The 13,342-nt window shown below is 39.9% G+C and overlaps 1 long non-coding RNA gene across 1 annotated transcript; it reads left to right on the top strand.

Annotated features, from left to right (window-relative positions):
- The first annotated feature begins 4,666 nt into the window (after positions 1-4,666).
- Positions 4,667-7,815, top strand: LOC145431621 (uncharacterized). The gene is made up of 2 exons (XR_013911960.1): positions 4,667-4,729; positions 6,949-7,815. It is a non-coding gene; the product is annotated as an uncharacterized LOC145431621 (long non-coding RNA).
- Positions 7,816-13,342: the final 5,527 nt, after the last annotated feature.

Genomic DNA, 13,342 nt, shown 5'->3' with positions numbered 1-13,342 from the left:
ATCATTAGTGTTGTTGCTGTTTGTGTTTTGGTGCTTTATACAGCACTTTGCCAAACTTTCAACCCTCATCTACTGAAATATTGAAGTTTGCTTTTAAATATGTATTCGCACAGCTTCAGTGTTTTAGCATGTTCGCATGTGTGTTGACTTTAAATAGTTATGCATTTGTATGCACATACATATGTATGAAACCAACACCTCGTCAGTGACAAGCTTTGTTCCTTTAATAGCCATCTCTAGTCGTATTTGAATGTTGTTCATTTCCTCTTACTTTTCATGATCACTTTGCAGTTCCTCATTCTTATAATGTCTCTGCAATCCACTAGAAATTAAAATAAAAAAAAATGTTAAAAGAGGTTTTAGACTTGCTTTATTGATAAGCTATTACAAATAATAGCATTTTAAACCCTGTGCTGGGTCAAAAATTATAACTTGTCTTTTTCGTTACCCATGGATTCAGCTTTTTAGCACTATTAAAGAGTGCAAACACTCAAAAATGCAAACACTCAGGGTTACAGAGTATCCCTGTGAACTCTGGTAAAATGAACATATTAAGAGTGAAAATATGATACTAACAGAGAGAAGACCTATGAAGAGGTTAGCAGAAAATAATTTACTCAGATGTATAACTATGTTTAGGTGTATTTATTCGGTTTTAGCTGATCTCAGGTGTTCAGAAAGATTGTTCCAGGACAGAGAAATTGCAAAAAGCCCAAGAACTACATCTGAGACTTCAGTCAGCATGCTAAATGTTAATGTTAATCACAGTACAATTAGGTATTGTTTGGTTGGAAAGAGAAAGTCTTTTCTTACTAAGATAGATAACATTACTGTCCCATGTGGGCAAATGCTTGCATTCCTTTGGGTTTTTAATGTAGTGTGCAGAAAACATGCAATCGGTCCCAGACAGCAAATGCAATCCCCCCCCCCCAACCACCAGTTGTCCTTGCATGGAGGTTGCTGTCCTATTTTAACTCAAGTGTGACTGAGGCCTTAAGCAGACTAGAAAAGAAGTGTGAAGACTACAACATCAGACTATAAGATAAGAAAACCTTTAGTCCCACACGTGGGAAATTTGTTTTGTCACAGCAGGAAGTGGACAGTGCAAAGTTATATAGCAAAAATTAGAATACAATAAGAATAAAATACTGTACCCAACTGTACAGAATAGAATAAAATACTATATACAGTAGAATAAAATATACAGTAGGATAAAAAATAGAGTACAAATGCTTTATACAACTGAGTAAAAATACAACTTTGTCAGAAAAAGAGTACTGCACTTAGAGTTATTGCACATGTGTGGATGTGTGTGTTTGATCAGTTGGAGTCTTTGTTGTGGAATCTGACAGCAGTGGGGAGGAAAGACCTGCGAAATCTCTCCGTCCCACACCGTGGGTGCCGCAGCCTGCCACTGAATGAGCTGCTCAGTGCTGTCAGAGTCTCCTGCATGGGGTGGGAGATGTTGTCCATCAGGGATGACAGCTTAGCCACCATTCTCCTGTCACTCACCACCTCCACTGGGTCCAGAGGGCATCCTAGAATCGAGCTGACCCTGCGGAACAGCCTGTTCAGGCTCTTCCTGTCCCCGGCAGAGATGTTGCCACCACAGCAGACCACACCGTAAAAGATAGCTGAGGCCACCACAGAGTCATAGAAGGTTTTCAGGAGTGGGCCCTCTACTCCAAACGACCTGAGTCTCCGCAGCAGGTACAGTCTGCTTTGCCCTTTCCTGTAGTAGGCTTCTAAATTATGAATCCAGTGCAGTTTGTTGTTCAGATGAACACCAAGGTACCTGTAACTGTCCACAGCCTCAATGTCCATACCTTGGATGTTCAGTGGTTGCAGTGGAGGATGTTTGTGCCTGCGAAAGTCTACCACCAGCTCCTTGGTTGTACTGGTGTTGATCTAGAGGTAGTTCAGCTGGCACCAGTCCACAAAGTCTTGGGTCAGTCCTCTGTACTCCTTGTCATCCCCATCAGTGATGAGGCCGACTATTGCAGCGTCATCAGAGAACTTCTGCAGAAAGCACTGGGTAGAGATGTGGGAGAAGTGTAGATGGTGAAGAGGAACGGAGCCATAGAACATTATGAGAAAAAAAAAAGTTGCGTTGCTGGGAGCAATTTTACTTTGATTTTGTTTCCCAAGGCAATTTGTCCTGAGTGAACAATATATATATATATATATATATATATATATATATATATATATATATATATATATATATATATATATATATATATACATGGATGACATCAAGCTGTATGCCAAGAGTGAACGAGACATCGATTCACTGATCCACACTACCAGGCTATACAGCAATGACATTGGAATGTCGTTCGGACTGGAGAAGTGTAGTCGGATGGTAACAAAGAGAGGGAAGGTAGTCAGAACTGAGGGGATTGAACTACCAGAAGTCAACATTGCAGACATAGAGGACAGTTACAAGTACTTGGGGATCCCGCAGGCGAATGGGAACCATGAAGAGGCCGCTAGAAAAGCTGCAGCCACCAAGTACCTGCAGAGGGTCAGGCAAGTCCTGAGGAGTCAGCTGAATGGTAAGAACAAGATCCGGGCCATCAACACGTACGCCCTGCCCGTGATCAGGTACCCTGCTGGGGTAATAGGCTGGCCAAAGGAGGAGATAGAAGCCACTGACATAAAGACAAGAAAGCTCCTTACCATGCATGGAGGGTTTCACCCCAAGTCCAGCATCCTGAGGCTGTACGCTAAGCGGAAGGAAGGGGGCCGGGGACTGGTGAGTGTCAGCACCACAGTCCAGGATGAGACAAGGAACATCCAAGAATACATTGGGAAGATGGCCCCAACTGACCGAGTGCTCAGTGAATACCTCAGGCAGCAGAAACCCAAGAAAGAGGAGGGAGACGAGGAACCATCATGGAAGGACAGGCCCCTGCACGGTATGTACCACCGGCAGATAGAGGAGGTGGCTGATATCCAGAAATCCTACCAGTGGCTGGACAAAGCTGGACTGAAAGACAGCACAGAGGCACTAATCATGGCAGCACAAGAACAAGCTCTGAGCACAAGATCCATAGAGGCTGGGGTCTATCACACCAGGCAAGACCCCAGGTGCAGGCTGTGTAAAGATGCCCCAGAGACAATCCAGCACATAACAGCAGGGTGCAAGATGCTAGCAGGCAAGGCATACATGGAACGCCATAACCAAGTGGCCGGCATAGTGTACAGGAACATCTGTGCCGAGTATAACCTGGAAGTCCCGAGGTCAAAATGGGAGATGCCCCCAAGGGTGGTGGAGAATGACCGAGCTAAGATCCTGTGGGACTTCCAGATACAGACGGACAAAATGGTGGTGGCTAACCAAACAGTGGTGGTGGTAGACAAACAGAAGAAGACGGCCGTAGTGATCGATGTAGCGGTTCCAAATGACAGCAATATCAGGAAGAAGGAACACGAGAAGCTGGAGAAATACCAAGGGCTCAGAGAAGAGCTCGAGAGGATGTGGAGGGTGAAGGTAACGGTGGTCCCCGTGGTAATCGGAGCACTAGGTGCGGTGACTCCCAAGCTAGGCGAGTGGCTCCAGCAGATCCCGGGAATAACATCGGAGATCTCTGTCCAGAAGAGCGCAGTCCTGGGAACAGCTAAGATACTGCGCAGGACCCTCAAGCTCCCAGGCCTCTGGTAGAGGACCCGAGCTTGAAGGATAAACCGCCCGCAGGGGCGTGCTGGGTGTTTATATATATATATATATATATATATATATATATATAGATATATATATATATATATATATATATATAGATATATATATATAGATATATATATATATATATTCTATTGCCTACATTGTAGAGGGTGACTTTGCCTCTAAACAGAAAAAGTGGGCTCTAAACAGGGTTAAAGTGGGGTTGGCAGGTGGGGGAACCCCCAAAGTTGGTTATAATGGCTCAGTGTGGGGAAAAAAATCATAACTCACAATAATTTCTGTTGAGAGCTCCAGTAGATTTTCTTTAGGGTACATGCTGTGATCAGCTGACCTGCTGCTCTTTGTGAATGTACACAACTGAATTCAACAAGATATGAAGGTGGAATTCAGTCAGTGGATCTAAGTATCATCAGCTAAAATTCATATGAATTTCTGCTACACTTAATGTAACCTTACTCTGACCATGAAACCACAGCCAGTGAGGCACATACACTGTTCTTTATTTTAAATCCATCATAGTACAGCAAACCAACTTGTTTATCCTTCTCTAACCTGCAGAGTATTCTCATTTAGCCTTTAAATAGCAGTTAGTCTACCTCAGTTTGTTTTGCAGCACATTTAACAACACGAAAAACATAATGTCACGTGTACAGACCCAATATCTGATTTAAAAACATGAGGAGTTACATGTTAGTGTAACCCATGTAAAATACAGGGCTGCAAAATCCCTTTTTGTAATCTAAGGCTATAGCCTGTTATTGTCACAAGGGGGTACTGTGATGCAGTTTTGTGTTCTGACGACCTTGCGTCTAGTGCGCCGGAAGTATTACCTGTCTCTTCCTGTGAGATCTTCCCTTTGATGGCGGTCAAGTATGTGTCGGAGCACATGGAAAAAGTATCTTGGTATGCAATACTAAAACCCGGTTAATGAGACCAGATTGTTTTACGTATAAATGCTAATAAGGTACTCTTTTATTAGGCCCCGAACTCTTACCACAAAGGGAATAACGTCTGTCAAGTTATTTGTGTCTGAAAATCCCGGTGAGTCACGTGCTTTTGTTAGCTACCTGTTAAGTTAGATAATGTATTTCACTAGCCGATTCAGCTCAGAAACCTTTGAACAAAAACCAATCGGGAGCTATGAGAATCTGGCGTGTTGTTTCACTTCTCCTGTTGTTTTTTACAGTGTGTTATAAGCAGTGTTGGGAAGGTTACTTTTAAAATGTATTCCATTACAGAATACAGAATACATGCTCCAAAATGTATTCTGTAACGTATTCCGTTACGTTACTCAATGACAGTAACGTATTCTGAATACTTTGGATTACTTAATATATTATCATGCTTTTTACAACAACGTGAATGTACTATTGCTGTGTGATTTATTACTATTACTGAAGGTCCGCGACTCCGAACTGTAGTAAAGGGACCTCTGATTGATACGGCGGGGTCCCTGTCGGCTTGTAGCCGAAAAATAGCTTTACTTTGTTGTGTGGGTCAACTTTTCTTGCGAGAGACAGAGAGAGGCGTTGAAAGGCTGCTCCAACGGAACTTATTGTTTTTGGAGGAAAACACGAACACGGTGTACAGTCGAGTCTTAATAGCTTACTTACAACTAGGCTCGTCAGACACTCTTCTTGGCTGAAGTGGTTATTATTATATTTACATGCTTCCAGCTCCCGTTTTTCCTCGATGACAACTCGTACCTTTCCACTCCCCTTTTTCTCTCTCCTCGCGCTCAGACCCATAACGTGTATGGCAGTCCATTCTCCCTGCAACACGGACTACACTGCCCATGATGCTACATTCTTTAGAGCTATGCTTGTAGCATTCTGCCTGTTAGCTTAGCACAACAACATCAACAACGAAAAGGCGCTCTCTCACCCAGGAAACGCACAGTCGCAGAGAGAGAGAGCGTCGCCCTGTAACCATGGCAACCGTAACGCTGCCGCCTGGAACAACAGAACGTAGCTGTCAAACAAAACCCAAACAGTCCTGACCCGCGACAAAATGAAACAGGAAAGTACCGCAGTGTAATCCATTGATTTCAACAAAGTAACTGTATTCTGAATACCACCTTTTTAAACAGTAACTGTAACGGAATACAGTTACTCATATTTTGTATTTTAAATACATAACGGCGGTACATGTATTCCGTTACTTCCCAACACTGGTTATAAGTGTTGTGTGCTTTGAGCTAAACGACGCCAATGCTAGATGCGATGCTAGCTGCTAATAGCTGTTAGCCACCCTGTTGGGTCTGTCTAGCACAGGCCCACCGCTGGAACGAGACAATTTAAAAACACAGCAAAAGCATTGAACACCAAGTAGGCAAAGTTCTTTGTGTTACTCATGCATGAGGGAGACCTGCCTGGAGCCAAGTGTCGTCCCACCACTTGACCTCCATCAGACTCTCAGCCAGGTTCCCCATAGCACTCCTTTTATTGTGGTTACATGAATATGCACAGGGTCATTAACATATAACATCCTACATAGGTATACATGTGAACAAAGAATACTGTGTGTGTGTGTGGGGGGGGGGGTCAGAGTGTGACCCCATAAAGACTTCCCTAAACCTGCTGGTCTGGAAGTCCAGCAGTTCATCTAAACAAAAGGCATTTAGACTAAAACAGATATAGCTACGTTTATCCTACCATAAAACAATAAAACAAGGTACGACCTCTTCCCATGCTCCCAGGATGTAGGTGTGCATTCCAGTGTGGAATACACACCAAGCCTTTGTAGCCTGCTAAAGATCACACATCCTATCACTACACAATTGATTATACACCTCTAGGCATATATGGTTAAATATTTCTAAGCATAAATGACAATCAACAATACAAAACCTAACACACCCCACCCCACCGAAGCCATATTCCGATCGGGGAGGTATTCAAGTAGAAGCACTAGCTCTGTTTATATTAGAATGGTTATGTCTGAATAGATATGAGCATATTTCAAGTTTAATAGTATTTGCACTGAATTAAGTTACATTTGCTTGTAAGCCTTAAGGATGGATGTCACTTTCATTGCTATGACTGTTTACATTACTGTTTAAGCTGCTGATGTTCTTTGTTGTGATATAATTTTGATAAAATTGTTGATACTGGTACAAACAAGTTACTGTAACTCTTGTAACTTGGTAAAGCTAAAGGGAATGCCATTTGTGATTAATACATTTGGAAAAGAAGTTAATGAGCTCATGTTAAGAAGACAAAATGGGAAAAGAAATTGATTGTTCTGCACTGTTTGTGCAGATTGGTTTTTTGAACTACTAGAAGGATTCTGGAGAACCACTGACGGTGAGAACAGCCCAACTGAGATCCTGGATGATCTTGAAATGGTGTGGCCAGCCATGCGATCGGATTGTGGGATTTGCCTGAGAAACTGATTCAAGCAACCCTGGATTTCAGATAAGCCCTATGTACTACTTTTCCTACCCGGATAATAGGGTTTGCACACTGACAATTCCCCTACAGTACACCTGTTTGGGTTTTCAACGACTTTAAAGGACAATTCAGACTGGACAATTCAAACTTCACAACGGAAACACTTTAATCTGTTTCATTCATTCCAAAGAGCTCTGATACAGTTCAGTATAAATCTTCCATTTGAATGTCTTTATTTTGTTTTGTTTTACATGTATTCACCTTTAAAATGCACTATTAGTGTGCAATTTGGGTTATTGTGTTGTATATGTATATAAATGGTAGAGGTGGGAATCACCATACATCCCACGATACGATATTATCACAATACTTAACGCACGATACGATATTATTGCAATTTTTAAAAATATTTTGCGATATTCAGATTCTGTACATAAAGGTAAACTTTATCAATATTCATTTTATCTAATATCAAAGTCTCACACTCAGTCTTTCTCTCATTTCAGTCAGTTTTATTGTTGACAAACTGAACGGTTTGTATTACAGTTTAGTCCCAACTTAACTGAATGCAACCATCTGGTACAATTATAGCTATTCTGAACTATGCAATTTATGAAAACTATGCAGCCCATTCAGCAACTGAAGAATTTGAAAGTAAATTAAAACAAAATATAATTTTACATTAAATAAAAAAGTTTTAAACTTAATTAAAATAAAACATGTCTTAAATTAAAAGAAGTAAACTGTCATGTTTATTGCTGCCAAAAAACAAGTTAAACACATTTGGACAGTGAAGGAATGTCAGGATTCTTGCTCAGAAAAAGGATCAACATGCTCTGAGCACAAAAACCTTTTTTGTAACAAAATATCGATTTCTGCTGTCCCTGTATCGATACATTATTAGCAAACAAACTATCACGATACTACACAGTATCGATTTTTTCCCCCACCGCTAATAAATGGTACTGAGACAAAGGTCCCAGTTATTCACTTCCAAGCCAACTCCTTTTGTGAGTCTCCAAAACAAAACCTCATTCTGAACCTAGTAAGATGTCTAGGGTCTCTATTTGAAGTGAGAGTGTACTGGTCCTGAGTAGAGGCGCTACATTAGCTTTAAATTTCCAGTTTATCAAGTACCACTGAGCAGTCCTTACCTTTAAATCTAAACTCTCCTCTTCCTCTCCTCTCCTGTCCTGTCTTTTTGTTTATCCATCTCTGAGTAAATTTAATCCTCTTTCTTTTCTCTCTGTGAAATACAGCAGCTGGACCTTTAGCTAGCATCACACTGTGACAAACTGCACGCAAACAGTTTGTATGTTTAATGATGTTTTTTTAGCTGATAGAAACATTGCATTTGAAATTACCTGCCACTTAAAAAAAGTCACCCTCTCTATGCTCCCTCCTCTTCAATAGGCCTGCTAGATGCTGAAGTACCACATGCACAACTTATGGACAACTGCAGTCATTCCCATGTTGTGGCAAAAACAAAAGAAAAAACCACAATACCATTCCATTTTTAACCCCTGACATGGCACACATCATCTCTTTTTATGTGGCATCCCCTGGTGATTAATACACGAACAGGACTGCCATTAGTGATATGACATTCGCAAAACCATGGGCTATATAGTGAATCAGAAGAACTAATTCCCATTGAGTGAGAGCCAGCTATCGACTTTTTTTTGTAACAAGGTTTGTTGTGTTTCCATAGTATTTATCTGTCTTCCCACATACATCGCACACCTGGATCTGAGTGACCCAGAGTTCCTGAGTAGTTATGGACTTGTATTATATTAGATGTGTTTTGCTGATGGTGTTGCTGTCCCTCGTTCTCCCTGCTTGCAGGTATGTGTGTGTGGGTGTGTGTGGGTGTGTGGATGCAGGTGTATCTGGGCAGGGTAGCCCCCCCCCCGCTCCAGCAGGCCGCAGAGAACGGGGGTGTGTGAAGACTCCAAACCTCCCTCCGCCCGCTCATATGTAGTGTTGATGCATGTGTGTTCTAAGGTGCCTTTAAAACCCAGGAGGGCATGGAGCTACCTGCCAGAGAGTAGCAGGTAAATGATAAATTGTGAATATAAGGAGCATAATATAATATAATAGATCCAGAAATAGATTCTGAAAGTAACTTTCTCTCTTCTTTTGTTAAAAATTGTAATTATTTCACTCAGGAACAATATGAAAAAGAAATTAACCTAGACGGGAAGCTCTCATTAATTCACTTTAACAGCAGAAGTATGTACTCTAATTTTGATTTCATTAAGGACTATTTGCAACAATTTTCTCGCCCCTTTAGTGTTATAGCCATCACTGAAACTTGGTTCAATGTCGATAAAGGAATAGATTTTTGTTTGAATGGATATGATTTAAAATACATGAATAGATTAAATAAGGCGGGCGGCGGGGTTGCTATATATGTTCATAACTCTATAAAATATAATGTTGTAACAACTATGTCTATGGCTATTGATGGAATTTTGGAATGTTTGACTATTGAGATTATGAATGAAAAAAAGAGAAATGTTATAATAAGTTGTATATATCGGACACCCAGTTCAAGTATTGACACTTTTAATGAATGGATAGAAAAAACGTTTGCTTCGGTGAACCAAAAATTACTATTTATCTGTGGTGATTTTAACATTGATTTGCTAAATCCAACAAGGTTAAAAGCCATTGATGACTTTACTGACACAATGTACAGCTTATCACTATATCCAACAATAACAAAGCCAAGCAGAATAACTTCACATAGCGCCACTATTATTGACAACATTTTTACTAATGTCATGGATTTCCAAATTAATAGTGGCCTGCTTGTCTGTGATATAACTGACCACTTACCAGTTTTTACTTTGTGTGACTGTGATTTAAAAAAAATAGATACCAAGATCATGATAGCAAAGCGAACAATAAATGAAGAAGCAATTCATGCCTTCAATTTCGATTTAGCACAACAAGATTGGAGTTCGGTGTATGAAGAGTCAGATGTGGACAAGGCTTATGATAATTTTCTAGATATTTTTACTATGTGGTACAATAAACATTGTCCTGTAAACGAACACATGACAAAGAAAAAAAAGATAAAAAGTCCTTGGCTCACAAAAGGAATTATTAATGCTTGCAAAAAGAAAAACAATCTGTATAAACAGTTTATCAAAGTAAAAACAAAAGAAGTGGAACAAAGATATAAAGCATATAGAAATAAATTGACTGATATTATAAGAACGAGCAAACAACTTTATTATAGAAGAAGATTATATGAAAATAAAAACAATATAAAAGGAACTTGGGATGTGTTAAACAACTTAATTAAACAAGGATCTTCTGGAACATCATATCCTGAATATTTTACTGATGCAAATGGTGAAAATCACAACATGAGTAATATTATCGATGGGTTCAATAAATTCTTCATAAATGTTGGCCCTGAACTAGCAGCGGACATCCAGTGTCATAAAAATGAAAATATCAGTAATATAAAATCAAATCCCTTTTCACTGTTCCTCTCAGCTACAAATGAGCAAGAAGTAATAAATATCACATTAAAATGTAAAAGTAAGTCTTCAATGGATTATCATGACATAAATATGTCTGTAGTTAAACAGGTTATTCTGAATATTGCTAGTCCCTTAACATATATCTGTAATTTATCATTTCAGTCCGGTTGTTTTCCAAAAAAAATGAAAATTGCGAAAGTAATACCACTATATAAAAGTAATGACAAACACAGTTTTACCAATTATAGGCCTATTTCTCTACTGCCTCAATTCTCAAAAATTCTAGAAAAACTTTTTAATTCAAGATTAGAAAAATTCCTTGAAAAACATCAAATAATAAATGTTGGTCAGTATGGTTTCAGAACGCAAAGAACCACTTCAATGGCGATAATTGAGGCAGTAGAAGAAATTACTGATACACTGGATAAAAATAAATATGCAGTTGGTATTTTTGTTGACCTCAAAAAGGCCTTCGACACAATCAATCACTCAATTTTACTGGATAAATTGGAAAGATATGGTATTCGAGGGAAAGCTGGTAACTGGTTAAAAAGTTACCTAACAGGTCGGGAACAATATGTTAGCATAGGGCATTACCATTCAGAGAAACTTGGTATTACATGTGGTGTTCCCCAAGGGTCAGTGTTGGGACCAAAACTTTTCAATGTATACATAAATGATATTTTTGATGTTTCTCAAGTACTTAAACTCATACTGTTCGCAGATGACACCAACATATTTTTCAGTAGCGATGATTATACTGATCTTGTAATGACTGTAAAGAGGGAGCTAAAATTAATAAAAAAAATGGATGGACATAAATAAATTATCATTAAATATAAATAAAACTAAAGCAATGTTTTTTGGTAATTTAAAATATAATATAGAATTACCAATTATCATTGAAGGTGTACCAATTGATAATGTGAGTGAAAACAAATTTTTGGGAGTTATAATTGATAACAAAATTTCATGGAAACCCCACGTCAGACACATAAAAACCAAAATTTCCAGAAGCCTCGCAGTTTTGAACAAAGTGAAACAATTCCTTGATAAAGATGCACTTCGTACTCTGTACTGTACCCTGGTTCTTCCATATCTTACATATTGTGTGGAAGTGTGGGGAAATACATATAAAAATACAACTAATCCATTAGTCACAGTAGAGAAACAAGCACTGCGTATTATTCACAAGGCTGGTTATCTAGATCATACTCACAAATTCTTTCTTCAGGCAAAGTTACTTAAATTCCAGGATCTGGTTAATTACAATACATCCATAATTTTGTATAAAGCTTTTACTAAACTTTTACCGGCAAATTTACAAACTAGATTTGAAATTCGAGAAAAGGTTTATAATGTGAGAGGCTTTGGAGAATTCAAATTACCCAGAACTCGAACAACCCGTAAAGGCTTTTGTGTGTCTGTATGTGGTGTGAAAATCTGGAACAGTCTGAGTTTACAATTGAAACAATGCAAAAATATTCATAGATTTAAATTTCTCTACAAACAGTTGGTCTGGTCACAGTATACTCAATGATGGGTTTTAGTGTGCTCTGTAATGTCTGTCCTCTTACCATTGCTGGTATGGATTCCAAAATAAAAAATAAAAAATAAAGTGTGCGTATGTATGTACATAAATGTACTTGTGTGTGTAGATATATATGTATGTATATGTATGTGTGTCTGTTACTTGTAGTTATTACTGCCTGTTACCTGTGGTAATGCAATTTATAATTTATATATTCTGTATTCAGTTATGAAGGCTCTAATTGTTGGTTGCGAGCTGCCGCTTAGATGCTTGTATCTGCCCGGGGCTGTTGATGGGTCTGTATGCAATGATGGGCGTAGCTGCGGGAAGTTTATTGTTTTTTTTTGTTGATGAGTGAGTATAGGGGTGGGATTTAATAAGTTTTCTTCGTCTCACTCCTTTTTCAGGCAAGTTTTGTTTTTTGTTTTGTGTATTTTATGTTCAATATAGGTATTTGTTGTGCCTGAAAATGAATAAATAAATGAAAATGAAAATGAATGAATGAAATGAAATAAATGGCCTGTATTTGTATAGCGCTTTTACTAGTCCCCCCTAGGGACCCCAAAGCGCTTTACACACTTTTACACACCCAGTCATCCACCCATTCACACACACATTCACACACTGGTGGAGGGAAGCTACAGTTGTAGCCACAGCTGCCCTGGGCAGACTGACAGAAGCGAGGCTGCCATATCGCGCCATCGGCCCTTCTGGCCAACACCAGTAGGCGGTAGGTGAAGTGTCTTGCCCAAGGACACAACGACCGAGACTGTCCGAGCCGGGGCTCGAACCGGCAACCTTCCGATTACAAGGGGAACTTCCAACTCTTGAGCCACGATCGCCCCTCCTAAGCGCATAGCCCCTCCTGCTAGCCCTCAATGTCTACGTGTATTTAAAATTGAGAGGTGGGCAACGACGCCAGGGGTGAGGTGTACACCCTGATGGGCTTTTGGATTCCGTGTAGCGTGCCCACCCCCAAGATCCTATATGTATGTGTTATGAGAGTGTGAGTAATGTGAATGTCTAAGTTGTGAGATAAAATTGAGGCACAGGCAGCCAGAAGGGGACAGAGGGGGATGCCTCCCCTGCACCCTGGTGACACATCTTTACCGCAAGGCCCTGCATGTCTGGGTGATTGTGGTGGAGCGGGAAGAGGGAGGCAGCTGGAGATGGGGAGGGAAGGAAGGGAGGGGCAAGTGACCCCTCCCTGGGGCCAGCTCCCCCGCTGACCCCA

This window comes from Astatotilapia calliptera, chromosome 10, assembly GCF_964374335.1.
Source record: "Astatotilapia calliptera chromosome 10, fAstCal68.1, whole genome shotgun sequence".
Classification (NCBI taxonomy): Eukaryota; Metazoa; Chordata; class Actinopteri; order Cichliformes; family Cichlidae; genus Astatotilapia; species Astatotilapia calliptera.
Note: the sequence above shows the minus strand (reverse complement) of the source record. Positions and strands in the feature narration are given on the sequence as shown.